The following is a 22615-nucleotide window of genomic DNA, read 5'->3' as shown; positions in this document are numbered from 1 at the left end:
CATTCTACAAACAAACAAAAAACTCCCAGACTAAGTATGGCCAGCTTAATTTATGACAACATGAGCGTAACATATTTAACATCAAAGTTATAAAGTAATTGAACATTTGTAGGAAAGTCAATTGGTATGATTTCACATGAAACTCACAAGCAAGAAGTGACCCTATTAAAGGATTAGGGAATATCACTATGCCTTTTAGCTTTAACTCCATGATTATCAACAAAATACACAGCAGTATATATAAATATGAATAAATTGAAAAGTCTAATAGTACCTGTTGGCAGAAACAAACCTTATAAACCCCTACCAGCTCATTATTAACCAGATTAAGACCATTTATGTAACCTCTTATGGCCCAGTATCATATTTGCACGTTAGAACATCTGCCATAATTTAACTCAGTCCACTTGTGGAGCAGCACAGTGAGTATAGCGGATAAAGTCCAAACGTGGGTGCACACCTCCAGCAAGCCCGATCCAATTCTCCAATAAGCCTGATCTGATTGTAATATCCAAAAACATGCAATGAGGCGGCACTTCAATAGGTTCAATGTGGTCTTTTAAGGTGCCCTAATTGGCAAATAAGGTGCCCTAATTTAATTGATATTCCTTCATCCAGCAATAACACTTACCAGCACTCCTGAAGTCTGGTACATGCACATCTGTCACCTGTGGATTTGCTATTGGTTGCAAACACCTTAATAAAGTAAAATCTTCCTCCACTCACACTTCTCCTCTTTTGGTCTGTCTTATCTGGATGTCAGGGAACTGATCCAATCACTTTCTGGTTCGGGACTCTCATCTCATAAAAGGTTTGGCTGCTATTTCACCTGTTCTGGCTATTCTCAGCTAACTGGAATTAAGCTGGTCTTCCTTTATTATGGATTACTTGACCTTTTGTCTGTTTCCTGACTATTGATCACTTTTGTACTGTAGTGATCACTACACGGTCTGTAGTGACCCTTTGTCAATAAATCTTCTATGTATGTATTGTCGAGTCCTTGTCTTTGTGATTGCACTTTGGCACAGGAAGGGAACATTGACCAGTTGTTACTTAAGCCTAGGGTAGGTTGAGCAATTAGGTCAGTACAGCTGGGAAGGAGGTTTACCTTTGGGGTCACTGACCTTGTCTAAAAAACTAGTCTATCCAAACCATTCTCTCGCTACATTAAAGATTTTCGGCAGTGGAGTTTTGATATTGTACATAATGGGGCATGTTGTGAAATCCTCTGCAGTGAAAGACTGCAAAGGGATCCTTAGTTACAATGTTACTTCTACATTTCCATGGTACATCTGTCTACCAGATTAAAGTTGAATCTCTCTTTTTCCTTTCGTTTAAAACAACTGTGAGCAGAAGAATGCTAACCCTATTCTGCTTTCTCCCTGGCTATAGTATTCTATGAGAGTTATTTTCAAGCTGAAATTGAGGGGGTTAATCCTCCCTTCTCAGAGCAGTTTGAACACACAGATTGAGTTTGAACACATTAGATTGAGCTCATAGTCAGATCCTCCACACACATTATACAGACTGAAATATGGATCTTTATGTTAGGGAGCTCTGGATCCTGATATTTTACAAACTAAACAGAATTTCTCAATTAAAAATATTAGAAAGATTTTCACAACTCTCCACCCCCTACACACAAAATTAAAAATAATCTCAAATGATAGTTACACTTTAAGAATAATGTGAAAATATTAATTGGCTAAGTCACTAAAAATGTACAATTTCACCTTTTCCATCCCCTTTTAGTTTAACTCATTCTACTCTTTGTTTTCTATCCCTCATTTTTACTATTTGGTACACTATGTAATTTATCCTACATATACATGTTTTTACTTGTATTAATACAGATTCAATACTAAATACATGGATAACAAAATTGTGAAACTGTTACCTTATTTGTTAAAAAAAAAACAAAAAAAAAACAATGAAACAGAAACCAGATCAACTGGATTCCTTCTCATGTGGAGTCACAGAATCTTGAATCAATTATAATATCTAATTGAATATATTGTTACAGAATATAGTAATTTATGGCTGGAAGAAATTTTATTCTTCTAATGTACAGAGAGGACTGATTTTACCACTTCCGGCTGCCGCTGATTCATATTTGTATGCCAGACTTGATTTTCCAAGTAAAGTCCAGATTTCCAAAAGTCTAATAAAGTCTTACAAAGTGTTGGAATAATGTCTATTTTAGGTGGACCAGGGTGCGGTTTTGAATGAATCAGAGAGATTCTGTCCTCATTTTCACATACATTTTTAGCAGCTTTGTAATTTACCACATAGGTATTTTCAAGTGTGGTTTGACCAAATTGTGACATATATTTAATACCTTTTGTTCATAATTAGTTTCTAGCACATACTGACCCAGGATGAGCAGATCTTACATGCAGATCTAATGGCCTCCCGGACTTCTATTCCCGAAATTCCATTCCCATTCAATTACATCCAATTATATATCCATATTTGGTGATATGCTGATGCTTTTGTCTGTCTTGCATATTTGCCATATTCACATACCAGTAATCCATTGCTGATATTATTTAAGCAGTAGGCTGCTTAAATAATAATATACAATAATAATATACGGTAATAAAAAAATAAATGATTTGCCCTGTTAGCAGATTTTGGATTTACAGAATGGATTCACATTGAAGAACTTCATCTGTTGGCCAGACAGCAGAGTAACTACAAAGATCATGCCTATGTCTCTGGAAGATCTGTTGTCTATTACAGAAACAACCAGAATTTAAGTTCTCTGTGTTCTTTGGGTGCTGGACCAGGCTAGTAAGTTGCCATCTATCCAGAGGATAGTTTAGGGTCTTGTTTTACCATGTTTGAATGGAACGAAACATTGCTGCTCCATTCATCCATGATGAGACTGCAAGAAATACTGTAGTAGAGGTAAGTCTCCTGTATAACACCCACAGCCAACAGAGACATCATTATGTCCTGATGGAGAATCTGACTCCTAAAATGTATTCCAGAACATTTATCTGTTCCTGCAAATGGACCTAATAGTATTATGCCAGAATCTGTGGGTGTCGGCTCTATATTACAATTGACACCCTCCTCTAATCTCCACAAATAGAGGAAACATTGATTGTGAGTAATAACCCTTTACACACTGCAATCAAGTATGATGGCGACGTGTAAGGGCTTTCCATCTGATTCTCCCTTAGATTGGACCCACCTACCCTGTGCCATATACTGGGGGGATTCAATCCTTTCCATGGCAGCCCAGGGTTCTGATGCTATCCGATGCCACAGAACTACGGCTTATTACTCTGTAACTAACTGCACATGCATCAGCATGTTGCACTACAGTGCAATACATTAGTTTTCCAGTGCAGTGGCTTTTACAAGCAATCAGACAATTTAATATTTAGTCCCTAAAACACCAAATTTCTTTAGAAATATTTAATTTTAGGTATAAAAAGCACAACCAAAACACAAATCATCACATCCATAACAATTTGTACAATAGTACAATGTTGACAAAATCAGCCACTCTGGTGATCCACTATAAAACGTAATATTCCTTATATATTTATTTTTTTTTTTTGTAATATTCCTTATTTCTAATCCATTGAAATAGAGGCAGATACAGCATGATACAAGGTGCATAGCAGACAAATGCATTTCGCCTTGTGCTTTGTCAAAGACTCAACTCGAAATGCAATGGTCTGCTATGCACCCACCTTGTATTTTGCTGTAACTGACACTGTTTAATGGATGAGAAATAAAGAATATTGAGTAGTATCCTGGATCCTCGGAGTGCCGGAATAGAGGGAACATCATAGACTAGATGTTGAGCCAAAATTTCCACCCTGCGCTTTCCAAAATACAGTTATTAACCACCATATACAAGAGCCATTGTCTGCTGCTGCTGTGGCAGTTAGAAGCTGAGCCGTGATTGATGCTATTCTGCCTCAGGTTATTAATATGAGCTCTGAGCTTTGATTGGTTACTATAGGCAATGAGTATTAGATGCTTACGTGTGAGGTAATATGTGACAGAGGGACAGACAGGGAGAGTGAGTGACGGAGAGACAGGCAGGGAGTGTGAGTGACAGAGAGACAGGCAGGGAGTGTGAGTGACAGAGAGACAGGCAGGGAGTGTGAGTGACAGAGAGACAGGCAGGGAGTGTGAGTGACAGAGAGACAGGCAGAGAGTGTGAGTGACAGGGAGACTAATAGGGAGAGTGAGTGACAGAGCGACTGACAGGGAGAGTAAGAGTGATCTACAGCAAGTACATTTATAAATGGGGAATCATAGCAATTGTGTCTTAAAACATTCATCCCTTTTTATAGGTAAATATCAAATGCCAATGCTTGTAACAAACAAAAAATCATAATCTGTATAAAATAAATAAATCTATAAAGGACAGCCAGCGTGCCATGCAATGATGGAATGCCTCAAGACTATTACAAAAAAAAGAAAACTTGCAGGAAAATTAATAAAGTGTAATCTAACACATTTTCCCATGAAATTTCTCACCACTGATTCATACCCCAGTCTCCTTCAAGCAATAGCATTCTTTTTTCTTAAAATTAGAAATGTTATTTACCATTCCTTAGTGCCAGAAGGCAGGTCACAATACATGAGATCACTTTGTATAGAGGTCTATTGAGTACAGCTGGCTCTTTCTTTCGTCTTCCAAAGTTCTTGAGCCTTGTGAGAAATAACTATAGACAAATTCTGTTTTTGAACCTTTGTTGCTGCTCTCTTAAGATTCTTTTCTCTTAGAAAAATACTAAATTAGTGCAATCTGGAGTGTCTGTCTGATGTTCCACAGCTGTTTGATATGAGATTTTCTAAACATTGTAGTCTTGAATGTGGCCTTACAGCCTTAACCCTCTTACGTGCACTTAGACCATAGACATGCTAGCATGTCTATTATGGAATTTATTTCTTCTACCACAGAGGTCTGCATGTCTGTGAGTCATTATCAGAAATATCTGTATTATTTTGTCAGTAAGGTGTATCTATGTTTTCAAGAATGTATCTGTTTTTGTGATTTTGAGAGACAATGCAAACAACATTTGTTACAATGCTCTATCATTTATCAATACCATAAAAATCAAACAGGATGAACCAAAGAAAATCTACCATCAAAATAAAGCATGATAAACCAGGAACTGTGGAAATCTTCTTAAATTTGTTATCCAAGCCCTTCTTCCTTATAAAATTAACTTTTAAAATTATTCTAATGCGCCTGAAGGGTTTTATAGGTTGTTAGACCCTCACCCCCTCCTCCCCAGTGCCTGGATCCATGAGTAAATGCTCCATGGGTTGCTGTTTGTGGGGCATTCTTAGTGGACCCCCAAAAATATCATAATAATTTTCTGCTGAATTAATTTTTATCACATCAAATCTTGTTAATTACAAATAGCTTATTGTTGTAGCGCATAAAAAGTGAAACAATGCACAGAAATACATGCTTCTTTTATTATATTGTTTTCCTAAAGCACAGAAACAATATACAGGCAGTCCCCGGGTTACGTACAAGATAGGGTCTGTAGGTTTGTTCTTAAGTTGAGTTTGTATGTAAGTCGGAACTGTATATTTTATCATTGTAATACCAGCCAGAACTTTTTTGGTCTCTGTGACAATTGGATTTTAAAAATGTTGGGTTGTCATAAGAATCAATATTAACACTAAAGCTTAATTACAGACACATTTGATAACTGTTATAGCTGTTTATTGTAGCTTAGGACTAAAGTACAATAAAATACCAATATCCAGAGGTCCGTTTGTAACTATGGGTCGTATGTAAGTCGAGTGTTCTTAAGTAGGGGACCGCCTGTACCCTAATTGCTTATAACATGTTCATGAAAAGCAATGGACAGTTTACTCTGCCCACATTTTATAGTGTATGATCACATTACAAAAGTCTATGGGGGGCATATCTCACTGCCTGTCAGATTCATTGAAGGGAACCTTTCACCAGGACCCATTTATCCTCCCCCAAGCTCCCATAGGGACTTATATGCACATTCCCAAACCGCTTTTATAAATACTCTGCTCTTGTCTATGTTCATTTGCTGCAAGGAAAGTTGCAAAACTTTGATTGCAATGCAAGATAATTTTATTTTTTACAGAAGACAAAAACAATTGTATTAAATATTAAAAAGAAAATGTATCGTAAAATAAGATTATTAGCCGGTCCTATAGAACTGCACAGAGTCCTTCTATGTTACCAGTTGGTACATGTTAGAAGAAAAATGACGCAGTAGATACATTTGTCAAAATGTAAACAGCTTGAAGAGTTGGACAGCTATGTGTGAAATTATTTTAATGAGTTATTAAATACTGCAGCACTAAAAATATGTGCCAAGTACAATAAAATTAGACATAGACGGCACTAACAAATCAAACTTCTGGAAAGGTTGAACTACTTGCTGTGACTGGCTTGTTCAGACCAGTACATCAACACTTAACCCTTAACTTTAGGATGATAACTTTAAAGTAATAGCCAAAAGCTAGTTATTTTACAAGACATAATTCTGTGTTTCTATAGGAAAGAAGCTTTAAAGACAAACATTATCTAACATCAATGCAAAAAATCTATCAATGAATCATTCCTTGTTTATAAATCGGCTCATCTGGTGGGTTCCTGACAGCTGGCTCAGTTTGGCAATAGTTGCGTTACTCCTACTGATGTGGAATTAAAAACATGCTGTAGGCAGGGGCGAAGGAGCACCCATGAGTCTGTGCTACTGGCTTGAGAAGGTCTAGACATACGACTACACTACATGTTGCATGCATGTTTTGCTTTGTTATGAGATTTCATCATTCCACCTATCAATCTATATTAGCGTTTCCCAAACTCGCCAAGGAGATCATTGGAACCAGTTTAGTGCTTTTACTTTTATAGTTGATATAGGATTTAGTTGAAGGGGTTTCTCAGGACACAGGAGGAAAATACATAAAAATATATAAGAAATCAATGGTAACAAGTATTGATTTATGTTTAGCAATACAATTACTTTGAGTTGACTAAAGTTTTTTGTATAAGTGCAATATATTTATCAGTATTTCTAAAGCACTGAAATAACCATTAAAGGAACATTTAGGCTTTGACAATATCACAAGAAGTCATGTAGTCTAGCCTCCACCCATGCCTCTTTTCTGTGACTGACATGCACAAGTCTTTTACATAACTAATACTTACTACTCATGCTTTGTATGCCTTAGGATAGTTTGATGTGTACTGTGCCAGACTACATCGTCAAAATTGCTATATCCCCATGCCAACTGTGCATCACAGTAATGAAATGGCACTTTGCACCACACTACACAGTGTTTGTGTAATAAGGGGACCAGGTACAGGAACAAGACAGTGAGCCGTAAATCGGAAATCACCAGTGTAGCCCTTCCTGCTAATGCAAAGCTACCCTGAATGTTGGCCAGTAACTAATCAATAATCTCTACACCAAAATGCAAAACATATAGACCAGAGCAAAACAATACAAACAGATAAAGGTTGCAAAGCTAGATCATAACAGAGAGAGCAAACAAAGTACAAAATCACAAATACAGAAGACAAATCTTAACAAGAGTTAAGGTCAGGCTCGTTAAGATTCCCGATAAACAGCATCCTAAAAATGGTGGGCAGGACTCTTATGTTATCTCAGAGACCAGTCACAATAGTGAATGGACAGAACTCAGAAATCCAGACAACACGGGCAGGTAAGTAGTGCGAGATTCTGTCAATCACCACAGGTTAACTAACAATGAACCAGAGCTGATGCTGCGGAAAAGAAACAGTGCTAAACCATTATTCACACTGCAGTAGTTCCAAAAGACACTAAGATACAATTAGCAACTCCTCAGCTGCATACCATGAACAGAAGATGACACAGAGAAAGATGTCACAGTTTGCACAGGGAGCACAAGGTTCAGTATCTGGCAGGGCCCTTTCTCATGTTAGACACATTATACATGTTGTTGAGTAAGATAGCTGATGGCAGAATGAGCATATGTGTTACTTGCACGCTGTGGCATTTATTATGATAAACTCAAGTTCCTTACATTGCCCTGCAGACCATTTTGGAGTCTAACATAATTACTCTTTTTGACATCTTTCTAAATTTATGCTGATTGAACAATAAATACATAATGATAGACATTGCTGTTTCCCAACAGGTTTCAAAGTAAGATAGAAGACCTGGCTGGGTATGAAGAAAAAATTCTGATATAAAAACATAACATGTTGTTGTACATGAAATAATGTAAACTGGAAACGTATTGGGAAAACCAGTTAACACTTGAGTGATAACAACGGAAGTGAAGCGTTAAAGCAGAAGAAAAGACCTCCGGCACAAACTTCACTTTTTCTCCCAGAGAAAATACTTACCTGCTTAATCTGCTTCACAAATAACCTCACAGACAATTAGTCACTGAGGATGTGTTTTGTTCTGTCGTCTTGAGTCCCTATCCACTGTTTATAACTTTCCCCACTACTGAGAAACAAAGTCAGAGGCATATTTGTGAATTGTGCAAGATAGTTTTTTCTCATCACGCAATATTAGATCATGTAATATGACATGATTTTTTAATTTACATGTTTTTCCCCATTAAAAGCTATTGGTATTTTGTAACTGATTTACTGGAGAGGACTGTCTATACCTTTATTGGTCAGTGGACCATATTGTCATACTGCTAAACTTCAAGGGGCTGCACTAGTAACCAGAACCCTACATTTGCCAAAAACCACAGAACAGCACAAATGCCACTCAAGTAACTAAATACTGAATATGTACAACAACTAATACAGACCCCACAGCAAACTACAAATACAGTGCACAAACCAGAAGATAATAATTCTGGAGAACCCCCTCTCTAGAGCATATGTATAATAGTGCAGTGTTGGACTGGGCCACTGGTGTGCCAGTGAGCCTGACACCTGATGACCCCACCCCAATTGGCTCTGACTCCGTCTTTGTTCAGCGCTCACTCAGGTAGAGTTGTATTCAATGATAATGCAGAGAGCTGTGAGTTTTCCTCATCATAATCAATGCATTTCAAAGCAATACAAACATATAGTTTCAGTGTGGCCTAAAAATGTACATTTAATATTCCCACATAATAGAAGGTGGGCCCCCAAAAATTACTTCACTGGTGGGCCCTAGGTCCCTCAGTCTGACTTTGTAATAGTGAATACCCCAATAGGGCAGAAGTATAGTATTTGAGACTCCAATGCAGCCCCATAATAAAGGAGACCCCCAGAGCAGACCTATAATACATGAGACCTTCAGAGCAGACCTATAATACTGGAGACCCCCATAGCTGACCTTTACTACTGGATAGCCCCAGAGCAGACTATAAAACTGGAAACCCACTGAGCAGATTATAATATTGGAGACCGCAGAATAGAAATATAATAGTGGGGACCCTCAGAGCCAATGTATAATAGTGGAGACCCCAAAGCAGACACCAATACTGGGGACTCTCTAAACAGACTTTTAATAGTAGAAACCACCAGAGCAAACCTATAATAGTGGAGAGCAGGTGTATAATACTGGAGATCCCAGGGCAGACGTATAATAGTGGAGACCATCCAAAGCAGACATGTACACACCACTTGGACCCCTCTTGCTCTGGGTTCTGCACTGTACTGCAGTGTATGCTGTACATGTAGCCAGCAGCAGAAGCCAGTACAGAGCAGGAGATATCTGGAAGAGGTGAGGACTTGTCTTACATGCTTACCGCTGCCTGTCCTCCTGCACCAATGAGCTCTGAAATTGTTGATAGAGGTGCTCATGGGTCTCTGCTGGCAGCATCTTGCAGGCTGTAACTAACAATCACCCCAAGGGATCCTTGCATCACCTTCCTTTAGTTAATGTTGCTTAACTAAATCTGGAACGTTTGAATTTTTCTAGCCCCTGTGCACCTGCTGTTACTATTATAACCTAATATGTTAATCTCTACTCTCTCTATTGTCATGTTGAAAGTGCCTATCTCTCTGTTCCAGCCCCAAACCACCTATCTGACATAAGGGAGCATCATTTCTATATTGTATAATAGGAGTAACTTTACTGATCTCTCAGGAACACTGGGGGCTAGAGAAAGAAGAAAGAAGAAGAGTAGAGTTGGTGGTTGTGGTAAAAGTTTCTATTTAACCCCAAGATAATATATTAATAAATATATATAATCATAAACACATTTGATATCCTCATAGCTCAAAATGCAGGACCGATAAAAATATAAAATAATTATACATTTATAATTTCACTTTCAAGAAATAATTGATATTATTTGTGTAATGAAAAGTTATATAATTTTTCAATATACTTTCTGTATCAATGCCTCATGGTTTTCTATATGTCTGCTTGCTGTAATTCTATAGGAAGCTTCTATGTTTACTTCCAGTGGAGAGAATCTGTCCATGGTGATGTGATGGACAGGCAGGTGCACAAATCGTTATTATCACTGAGAGTAATAGGAACTGTGTGGTAATAACGGCTCCTGCACCTCCCTGTCCATCACGTGACCATGGACAAATTACATCCACTGGAAGTAAACTTAGAAGCTTTCTATAGAAGCAAAGCAAGCAGAGATCTAGAAAACTGTGAGGAATTGATATAGAAAGTATACTGTAAAAATTCATAACTTTTCCTTACACAAACAATATCAATTATTTGCTGAAAGTGCTCAACCCCTTTAACGTTACGTGACATAACTGAAAAAAACTTTTGCCACAAATAACATTTGTTGTAGAAAATCATCAAAACGTTGTAAAGTTCCCAAAATGGAACAATGAAAACATCAGCTTTTCCAGCAAAAAATTATATTTTAAAAAGGTCTGTATGTTGACATATGAATTTATGAGTGTCAAAATATGGTGATTTTTTTAGAAGACATTTAGAAGTAAAAAGTACAATAGATATATCATTTTGGGTGCACAATGAAAACCACAAAGACAAAGCATATAAGGAAATGACACACCCGCATTTGCTTTGTTAATTAAACTGTATTTGGATATTTTTTCCAGCTTCAAATACTTTGTACAGAAAAATAAATGGTTCCAGTAGAAAGTACATTTGGTACCACACATGACAAGCCCTCAAATAGCTCAATAATTAGAATAAAATAAATGAAGGTAGCAAGAAATGGAAAGGGGCTGGTCCTGAACAGGTTTAGGCCAAAAACCAAACAAAACAGCAGGAGACTAACAATTGACCAAAACATCTGAGAATTTATAGAAACATAGAGGTTTTCTAAATTTTAAAATAAATTATGAAAAGGCTAAACGCGTGGATATCTGCTCAAAATAAAAAAATAATATCTTCATAAAATGTAAACTAAATCTCCTCCAGATCACATATTATATGCAGATGTGTACTCTTTCCCTTTCCCTAAACTATTTGGTCCTTAATGAAAGGCACAAGAAAATATTCTTAGATTATTTTCCATTTATACATGCAAAAAGAATTACATAAAAACAGAATGGATGAACAACAATTTATGTTACAGAAAACTCCAAATCCAAACTTTGATAATAAGTAGAGATGAGCGAGCACTAAAATGCTCGGGTGCTCGTTATTCGAGACGAACTTTTCCAGATGCTCGAGTGCTCGTCTCGAATAACGAGCCCCATTGAAGTCAATGGGAGACCCGAGCATTTTTTTAATAAAACTGAACAGTAAAAGAACAGTGCAAAAAAAAAATTTTCAGATGTTTGCAGATGTTTTACTTGTAAGAACACATTGAAATAACACTATTCTTCACTTTGCAGGTGTTCGCGCGTGTCTCCCGCTAAGTTAGGAGATGTGCACGAACATCTGGAATGTGAAGAATATTGTTCTTTCAATGTGTTCTGCACTTAAATGGTCCTGTATTCACTGTTTTTAATGTTTTAATTCTATTCTTCACATTGCAGGTGTGCGCGCGTATCTCCCGATAGGTTCGGAGATACGCGCGCACAGCTGCAAAGTGAAGAATAGAATTAAAACATTAAAAACAGTGAATACAGGACCATTTAAGTGCAGAACACATTGAAAGAACAATATTCTTCACATTCCAGATGTTCCGAACATCTCCGAATGTAGCGGGAGACACGCGCAAACACCTGGAAAGTGAAGAATAGTGTTATTTCAATGTGTTCTTACAAGTAAAACATCTGCAAACATGTGTAATATTTTTTTTTTACAATAAAAATACTTTTATTCAATTTATTTTATTAATTTACTGCTCGATCTCGAGCCGGCGAGATACTCGTCCGAGTAACGAGCCGGTCCGAGTATGCTAATACTCGACCGAGCAGTATACTCGGACGAGTATACTCGCTCATCTCTAATAATAAGCTGTCAATGTACATTTTACAAATTAAAATATTATGTTTTGTTATGTAAATGAAAAGGTATAAGAATAATAATAAGAATAATAAGGTGAGAACAACCCTGGCTGTAACATCTGTGTCAGCAGCACCTTTGGTCCATCATATGCGACTGAGGAGATGCTGATTTTGTCTCTACATTTTGATTGTTTTAGTTTGTGTGAACAGTCTTTGCTTGGTGGTTGTTTAGGAGTGTATTTTTACACCTTTATCCTCCTGGTGTCTGCTCTGGTCTAGCAACAGTTAATTGTGACTGACAGTGTGGAGCTGAGGGGGGTCTGGTTTCCCATGAGTGTTCTGCATTCACTTCACTGCTGGTTATAGTTTTGCTTGACCAGCTCCTCACCTAGTGAGAAAGATTTTTAGTATTTCTGCTATTTCGACCTCGGCTTCTATTCAAACCATTTTCCTTATTTTGTGATTTCTGTAGTGTGTTGCTATCTCTGTTGTGATATGACTAGTTGACCATTCTTCTGTATTTGTGTTGTCTGTCCTGTTTCTTGTTTGTACTTGTTTGGTGTAGGGAGACAACATTTTCTGGTTGTCTACCACCTACTTAAGGGGAGCTGAGCAATAGGGAAGAGACAGTTGGGCAGTGGATTTAGCATTAGTGCCCACTGTCTGTGTCTTCTGTCCTTTTCCAGTGCCAGCATTACACTGGATGTGGTATTGAACTCAATAAAAAAAATAAAATTAAGTTGGGGTGTTGGCATTTTCAATGCTTACATTTCTGGATGTGACAAATAAGTAGCCATAATATGGTTACAGTAAATCTTGCATGAGGAAGTCTCAGAACAAATTATGTTTGTGCTATTGACCCTGGAGTCGACAGTGGCGGGATGTTAAATTGTCATTGCACCTGCCATCAACAGCAGCAGCAGCAACAGCAGCAGCAGCAGCAGCAGAGAAGCATGCAGATGTACTGCAGAAGAACCTGGAAAGATGAGTAAATGTTTAGGCTTCTTTTTACTATTACTAATTTTACTATTACAAGAACAGAACTGGAGGCCAAAAAGGTGTGGAGGCCACTAGGAGGGGGGGGGGGGGGTATCATATAATGTATGAGCATTATACAGTGTGCAGGCAACAAAGGGAGCATTAAATACTGTTGTGGGCGTTAAGCAGTGCTAGGGATGGAGAACGCTGTGGCTAAGGACATACCTAGAAACATTAGGAAGTAAGCTGTATGCAGACATTTAATCGTTAATAGCTGATGAATGTTAATTAACAGTAACCAAAACTATCGGTGAACAAAACCAGCATTACTCCAGCATAAGATGAGCATATTGTAACACAAGCTCAATATTCTTGTATGAAACAAGCCTTAAAGGGGTATTCTCGTCTGGGCATTTAAATAGAATTTCATTAATCTGACATAAATATACATTTCATCAATTACATTTTATTAAAAAAATGTAAATGTGTGAAGATAATTTCCCATTACTCATATGGTCCCTTAGAAACAAGACTGTGTCCTTGGATACAACCACCTCTGCTGGAGTGATTGCACAAAGAAACAAAAGGTTTTTGTAAATGAAATGTCTGGAAAGTTACTGCACATCCCCAGCCGCCCTGTGGTAATGAACGCTGAATCCAGGATTCAATGGTGCATATCCAGCCACCACTGCCAGAGTACGGGGTGGTCGTATCCAAGGAAGCTATCTTGTTTCTGAGGGACAACGTGACTACATTTGTGACAAATTATCTTCACACAGGAACATTTTTTTTAATAACATCCAATTGAAGAAATGTTAACATATTGCAAATGAATTAAATTAAATGTGAATGCCCAGAAGGGAAAACCCCTTTAATCTCTCTCTATCTCAATATTAATGGGGAGAACACACTTGCATTGTAACTCTCTATGGATGTTTCAAAACAGATCACACTCTTACATAATGCCCATTGTTCATATTGGTAAAGGTTTCTGAGTTGAGATCCATCAATATAATTTTGTGTTTTATAAAAGTGTCAGTTTGGAAAAACCATTCACTACTGACCATAGAATCCTTGAAAGTAATTATTTCACATCTGTACACCTGTGAATTCCTAGAGCGATTCTGCAAAGTTAGATCTGAATAATGATCTGAATAATGATACGTTCAGCAAATAAACAGAGAGCAGTGTGATTGCTCTAATATCCCAAGGAACTACCAATAGTATGAGTGTATTTTCCGGAACCTTTCAACATCTTGTTTAAAATTATAACTTACATATGGATTTCAAGCGAAGTATGTCAAACAATATATACTGTGACTGCTGTTAAAATATTGGCCATTCTTTAGTCTCATAATTCCAAAAACTAAATAAGCCCATATGTTCTATGAACAATTACTGTACTGATGTCCTTACTTGTTTATTTTGGCAATTTGGTTAGTGTGGGGATTTTAGTGTTAATACAGCTATTACACTTTCACATGTTTGTTATTGAAAATACATAACCACTAATAGTAGATACATTACAATATCTGCAACAAAAAGGTGACCTGCCCTGCAGGTTTCATTGCTGCAGCCATCAACTACCTCTTGGGTTTTACCTGTGTTTTTTTTTCTATTTTCAATACAAGAGGTGCAAAGATTGCAGGTGATTTCAGGTGATAATAATAATACTATAACAATAATTCTTTATTTATATAGTGCACACAGAGCTCAGCACAAAGCATGACAAATCAGTCCCTGTTCCCATGGGGCTCACAATCTTAACAACCTACCAGTATGTTTTGGAGTGTGGGAGGAAACCGGAGGACATGGAGGAAATCCACGTCATCACAGAGAGAACATACAAACTCTTTGCAGATGTTGACCTGGGTGGGACTAGAACCCAGGACTCCAGGGCTGCAAGGCAGAAGTGCTACTCACTCAGCAATCGTGCTGCCCTCTGGTGATGTTTGCCATGACTGGTGTGTTTTGCCAGTAAATATTACAATACATGTGTTCCCAATTAACATTGTAATAAATATGGCGTAATTGTTCAAAAACCTGCCACTTTTCTTCTATAACTAAGCTAAACATGGCAACCCTACAGCAAAGGCTATTTTCAACATTTTTGGGGCCCATATTAAAGCTAGTAACGGAGAGAGAGAAATATTTAAGGTGACAGGGTCATATGCAGGGGAAAACATAAATACCCACTAGGTCGGTAGTGCATACCTATTATTATACATGTATCACCAATTGAGAAGCTATATCTTTCCATGAAAGAGATATAAAATGAAATACAATTGGGTGTGTAGATCTGGTTAGAATAGATCTTGTAATACACAGAAGTGGCACCCTGCCCTGCTGACAAAATGAAACACGCTCAGCAGGGTATGAGCTGTCTGTCATGCAAAGGCTTCCCTAGGTACAGGTCTAGTCCAGCTCTGATTGAAAAACCAGCCCTGTGATTCATATATTTCTACATGCTAAAGTGTAATTCCAATATGTGCTCTGTAGCTGTCTTCTGGACTCTGATGACTCTGCTTCCTGACTTTGTTTCATTGAATAAAGTGTCACAAATTCCCCATTAAAATGGGTTTGCACCGATAACTTGTGAACTGCCGTGTGGATATTAATACTACAGTATAGTCATAATCTACTTTTCAATAATGCACATTAGCTCTTACATTATAGAGGCATGTCTATTACAGTAAATAACCTGACACATATAATGGGGTGGATTTATCACATTCATTTCTCTTTTTTTTTTTGTGTGTTTTGTCGCCAACCCAGGCTAGTTTGTTGCCACCAAGTTTCCAGTTTGGAATCCAGAATGTTTTTTTTTTTCAAAAGTCAACAGCTGCAAAAAGTCACAAATAATTGTGCAAGAATACTTCACTCTCCTGCTGATATTAGAATGGGTTGCTCATAAGTTTACTCCTTCTGTGTTGCATTTTAGACAAAGGTTACAAAAAACAATGCCAGATTCTCTAAACTCAATTAAACAAGCCCAGCCCCCACCATTCGCCCCCTCTCCCCCAAAAAAAAGACAGCAGAAAAATTTCAGACTAAAGATAGATGACTCCCAGTGAGAGAGGAAAACACATTTTCACTTAAAAAAAAAGAAGAGCCAATGGTTGTAAACTCTTGTTTGTAGCTTTACCTCCCACAATGAGTCTTATGGTTGCTGCACACTTTCTACTAGTGGTGTCAGTGCTGAAGCTGGACATGTCCTCGACAAGTGTAAGAATTGGACAACTGCTCAGAAATAATTGACATCAAACATACAATTTAACCTGTGAATTACTGTGCAGACAAATTCAAGGTAAGCCTTTGTTCTATATACAGATGTTTCCCTTCACTGCTGCAGCCAGTCAGTAACTTGCCATCCATCTGAAGGTCTCTGCTGTGGCCAGTCACAGGACCAGTTGTCACCACCCCACAGAAGATGTAAGTATAAGGCAAAGTCGAAGCTCCAGCACCCGTTTACAGGAGAATAGAGATGGTACACTGCTGCATTCAACAATGGGGGAGATTTATCAGTGCTTCTACTGCAGATTCTGGTATAGAAGCACTGAAATAATAGCAAATACTTCTGTACTGCAAGAATTTCCAAAAATTATCACCAAGGTGTGGTCACTGGTGGGGTGGGTGGGCGCAATGGGTTCCTATCCCTTGCCTGCCGTAGTTTTGCCTGGCGGCCTATGCCTCTTGATGTATCCACCCCCAGACATACAGGGGGGTGCGTGTCTTTTATGGTGTGCTGTCATGTTCGGATCCCTGCTGCATTATAGGAAAATATCATAAGCCCTGCATATTAAAAATCAGGCCAATGGTACCCATATAAATGTGGTTGTTTGGGATTTCACTAAAGTTTTCAGTATTTCATCATTAAATACTTCATCTTCATTTTTATGTAGTCTGTAAATTTTGTTTGACTGATATTTTATGGTGAAAATGAACAAGGAAATTTAGAGTAATTGGCATTGATATGGTCTTACCTTTTAGGGAATTTACAGCAGTAAGCAGATGAACAGTGGCTGTAATGAGAAAGAAAAGAAAACAAGATACAGTTATTTTATTGAAAACTAAGCCTAGTTCCACAAAATATTTAAAGAGTTTTAAAAATGTGTCACATGTCTGCCTGATTGACTGTCATTTCAATCATTTGCAGTAAATATCCCCAAATATATGTTCATGTAATCTGATTTTGGCTATCCCCATACAGATTAATAAAAATCCAATGAATGCAACCTGTTGTCTGGTCAAAGAAATATTAGAAAAATTGGTCTTACACAGGTTTGTTTTACAGAGAGTTATTCCACCTTACTCCACCAAACATAGGGGGATATTTATTATATGCTGCCGCTTCCCCCTTCACACCCCACTGGCATGAAAATGGCGGATTGGGGCAAATAATCTCAAGTTCTAGCAATAAGCGTGGCGTGGCACAGAGGCCCTGATAAATATACCCCATTCTGCTGGTTCTGCTGAATCTGAGGTTCAGCCAACATTAATCAACATTTAGTGAGTGCAGTTTTAACCATTTTTCATCTGCAAACCAAATAACTCTTCCTTGAGGCACCATTCTGTGTAGTGTATTGTGAAGCTGGATAATAATTCCAGGAGAATAAATCAGTGGAATTGAGGAAAACAATGCCGGTGTATTGTTGCTTATTACCCATCTGAAATCAGCAGGTAAGTGCAAAGATGGGGAGCATTTGCGGTGGTGGCAGTTGGCCCATTCCGTTGATGGTACATCTATCATACCATGTTAGATGCAAATTGTTCAGCTAGTTCACGGCCAAAGCACACACACGTTTGTGTGCATGAGGCCTTACAGTGCAATCTTTATGAAACATTAATTTTATTCTTTTGGTCAGTATTATCATGAAGATAGAAAAATTATAGAGTTTTAATAATGTTTTAACAACTTAAAAAAAAGTTAAACTTTGAGAAAATGTTTTTTTATTCACATCACCCTATTCAGGCAACTTTTTTATATGAAGCTGTATAAATGAGCAATTATTTTGCTAGCTTTCAGTTTATTTTAATTACCAGTTAGGGAAACGTACAATCTTTTGATTGCTTTTTCTTAAAGGGATTTTCAAGGAATCTGGAAGCCCTAGAGGGCCAGGGCATATGTAGGAAAAAAGCATGGTAACTCTGCTCCGACTCCTGCTTTCACCATCGTTCTAATACAACAGGTTCCTTACAGGTTCTGGGTGTCATGAGACCCTCTTCAGCTGACTCTGACTTTGGGGCAACAAAAAGGTAAAAGCTACCTCAAAAGGGAAACTGAAGTGAAATACTGCTGTCTGGGGAGACCACTCATTGGCCAAAGCTGGTCCCATGATAGCCCGTCACTCCGTTCCAGCTCCCTTTTTCCACATCCCTCTAGTACTATTGGTTTTCAGTACAGGCGGTCCCCTACTTAAGAACACTCGACTTACATACGACAAATAGTTACAAATGGACCTCTGGATATTGGTTATTTATTGTACTTTAGTCCTAGGCTACAATGATCAGCTGAAACAGTTATCAAATGTGTCTGCAATGAAGCTTTAGTGATAATATTGATTCTTATGACAACCCAACATTTTTAAAATCCAATTGTCACAGAGACCAAAAAAGTTCTGGCTGGGATTACAATGATAAAATATACAGTTCCGACTTACATACGAACTCAACTTAAGAACAAACCTACAGACCCTATCTTGTATGTAACCCGGGGACTGCCTGTACTTAGCTCGGCCAGGAGTTACAGGGGTCAAGGCACCCACTTCAACCATAAAATGGCCACATAGGATAAAGGAACTGTATTCCCATAGTAAATGGAAAGAAGGTGGTCTGAGGAGGTCACTTATTTCCCAAAGTGGGTTCTCACCGACTCCCAAGAAAACCAAAATACCATAGCAACATAGGAAATGAGTACCCGAGCAAGATAAGTATGCTATAGCACCAATACAAATCTCAGTTCTTCCCACAAATTTCTATTCAAAGGTATTTCTGCTACACATTCACTTAAATATAGACAGAAAAAGGCATATTTACCAGGCCCTCGGAAAATAATCGAAAATGATCACTTTTTGCTAGCACTTGCGATTATTTGCCCCAATCCGCCGCCTTCACACCAGTGGGGCGTTTAGGGGGGGGTGGCCTGCGCCTTATAGACTGAAGGTCAGAAGGATCCAGCACTGCCAGACCCTCCTGACCCTGTAATGGAGATCGGTTGATGCCCTGATATAGAGCTTCACCCAATCCCTTCCACACTGCTCTCCCCTCTCCCGGGGAACCTACAGGACCTGTGGTGATGTCAGAATCATGTGACTGATCACATGCTTCTTACATCTCCACATACTGCTGAGAATGAGGACATGCGGCGCTTTGACAGGGTAAGAAGAAGGGAATAGGGTAAGTCTGCGGTGTGTCCTATAGTAAGAAGTGTCTTATAGTCTGAAAATTTATATTGTAAAATTTATAGTGTAAAATGACAAAAAAACTGATTTTTTTTTTCCCAGGAAATAATTAATAAAGGCTTATCCATAAGCAATACATTGGTGTGGGAAAAAGTTGCAACAGAAGAAAGCATTAAAAAAATATTAAACTAAAGCAAATAAATATATGTTGCAAAGTGTTTCTGCCACAGTATATGTGCGTTTGGTTCTCCAAAATGTTTGGAACACCCTCTCTTCATAAATACGTACAAGAATTTATAGATCCCCTCATAGAACTACATTGATGGAAAAAACTAAATAATACTATGGTTTTCAACAACGTTTTTTTGTGAACCAACCAATTTCAGCAAATAAAGGTTCTGCAACCATGGGGTTGTCGAAATTTAACTTCAATAGTTGATGTCACTTGAAAGAAGGAGCAATCTGCAGAGTTTCAACAACCTGATTCTTTAATTCTAAAGGGAGGTTAGCAAGAGGTTATCACCCGCACTAGCTAACAACACTAGAGATATAAAAATTCCTATGTGGCTTGGCAATGAGCCGATTAAGCACTAATTTGAGTTCTACAAACACTTTCCAATTTTCCATTGTGCCACCACTGCCAGAAGCTATAGTGTAGCTATACATTTATAAATTAATTCTTAACAAAACTAACCTCATATATTGTGACTTACGGAGGGATGTAACAGTGTGATTTATTCCCAATCATTGTTCAAGGAAGATTTACCATTTACCATTCCGGATAAGGCAGAAATCTAGTTTACCAAGATCATAGTATCATATGATACTATATATATATATATATATATATATATATATATATATATATATATATACCGTATTTTCTGCCCTATAGGGCGCACCGGACTATAAGGCGCATTAGTCCGATGCGCCTTATATATGTAATAATTACATATATAAGGCGCATCGGACTATAAGGCGCAGGGTCCGGGGGCCGGGGGCGTGGCGGAGGTCCGGGGGCGTGGCGGAGACCCGACGTGACGCGGCGACAGGACGCGGCGACGGGACGCGACGCCGAGACGCGACGGGGAACGCGGGGAAGGTGAGCGGGGAAGGTGAGGGGGAGGTGGAGGATGGCAGCGGACCATACTTACATAGGTCCCCGCTACCGGAGACAGCAGATCTCCCGCTGGAGATCTGCTGTCTCCGGTAGCGGGGACCTATGTAAGTATGGTCCGCTGCCCTGTGCCCAGCGCCATACATAGGGCGCACCGGACTATAAGGCGCACTTTGGATTTCCACGGAAATCCAATGCTTTTAAGTGCGCCTTATAGTCCGGAAAATACGGTATATATATATATATATATATATATATATATATATATATATGTATACCGTATATACACGTGTATAAGCCTAGTTTTTCAGCACAAAAAATGTGCTGAAAAACGTCCCCTCGGCTTATACATGAGTCAGTTTTAAGTACATATACTTAAAAAATATTTAAAAAATAATAAACTTATATACTCACCCTCTGGTGGCCCCGACGTGCAGCACTGCTCCCCCGATGTCCCCCAGTGATGTATACTACTGGGGGCAGTGCTGTATACTACTGGGGTCAGTGCTGTATACTACTGGGGGCAGGCTGTATACTACTGGGGGCAGTGCTGTATACTACTGAGGTCAGTGTTGTATACTACTGGGGGCAGTACTGTCGTCGGGGTCACCGGAGGGTGAGTATATAAGTTTATTATTTTTTTTTAATGCTGGGCAGGCTGTATACTACTGGGGGCTGGCTGGGCTGTGCTGTAAACTACTGAGGGCAGTGCTGTATACTACTGGGGGCAGGCTGTATACTACTGGTGGCATTGCTGTATACTACTGGGGGCAGTGCTGTATACTACTAGGGGCAGTGCTGTATACTACTGAGGGCAGTGCTGTATACTACTGGGGTCAGCGCTGTATACTACTGGGATCAGTGCTGTATACTACTGGGGGCAGTGCTGTATACTACTGGGGGCAAGCTTTATACTACTGGGGGCAGGCTGTATACTACTGGGGGCAGGCTGGCTACATACTGGGGTGTCTGTGACCAATGCATTTCCCACCCTCGGCTTATACTCGAGTCGATAGGTTTTCCCAGTTTTTGATGGTAAAATTAGGGGTCTCGGCTTATACTCGGGTCGGCTTATACTCGAGTATATACAGTATATATATTCATACATATATGTATAACATTTTTATCTTGGTAAACTAGATCTCTGCCTTATCCAGAATGGTAAATGGTAAATTGAACAATGTTCAGAAATTGCTGATCTACTAGGATTTTCACGCACAACCATCTCTAGGGTTTACAGAGAATGGTCCGAAAAAGGCTACAATTTGCACAAGCTCATCGAAATTGGACTGTAGAAGATTGGAAAAAGGTTGCCTGGTCTGATGAGTCTCGATTTCTGCTGCAAAATTCGGATGGTAGGTTTAGAATTTGGCATCAACAACATGAATGCATGGATCCATCCTGCCTTGTATCAACGGTTCAGGCTGGTGGTGGTGTCATGGTGTGGGGAATATTTTCTTGGCACTCTTTGGGCCCCTTGGTACCAATTGAGCATCGTTGCAATCTACCTGAGCAGCCTACCTGAGTATTGTTGCTGACCATGTCCATCCCTTTATGACCACAATGTACCCAACATCTGATGGCTACTTTCAGCAGGATAATGCGCCATGTCATAAAGCTGGAATCATCTCAGACTGGTTTCTTGAACATGACAATGAGTTCACTGCACTCAAATGGCCTCCACAGTCACCAGATCTCAATCCAATAGAGCATCTTTGGGATGTGGTGGAACGGGAGATTCGCATCATGGATGTGCAGCCGACAAATCTGCGGCAATTGTGTGAAGCCATCATGTCAATATGGACCAAAATC

At 38.8% G+C, this 22615-nt stretch overlaps 1 protein-coding gene across 4 annotated transcripts in view; it reads right to left on the bottom strand.

The window, feature by feature from the left end:
• BMPR1B (bone morphogenetic protein receptor type 1B) overlaps positions 1 to 22615 on the bottom strand; it is a 264614-nt gene that overhangs the window by 215903 nt on the left and 26096 nt on the right. For 3 of the 4 annotated variants that reach the window (XM_072117926.1, XM_072117903.1, XM_072117917.1), the window contains exon 2: positions 17269 to 17307. The exons of the other annotated variant lie outside the window; for it this stretch is intronic. The gene's annotated coding sequence lies outside the window, so the exon portion shown is untranslated. The remainder of the gene's footprint in view (positions 1 to 17268; positions 17308 to 22615) is intronic. 4 annotated transcript variants of the gene reach the window in all.

This window comes from Engystomops pustulosus, chromosome 1 (genome assembly GCF_040894005.1).
Source record: "Engystomops pustulosus chromosome 1, aEngPut4.maternal, whole genome shotgun sequence".
In the NCBI taxonomy this organism is placed as follows: Eukaryota; Metazoa; Chordata; class Amphibia; order Anura; family Leptodactylidae; genus Engystomops; species Engystomops pustulosus.
Note: the sequence above shows the minus strand (reverse complement) of the source record. Positions and strands in the feature narration are given on the sequence as shown.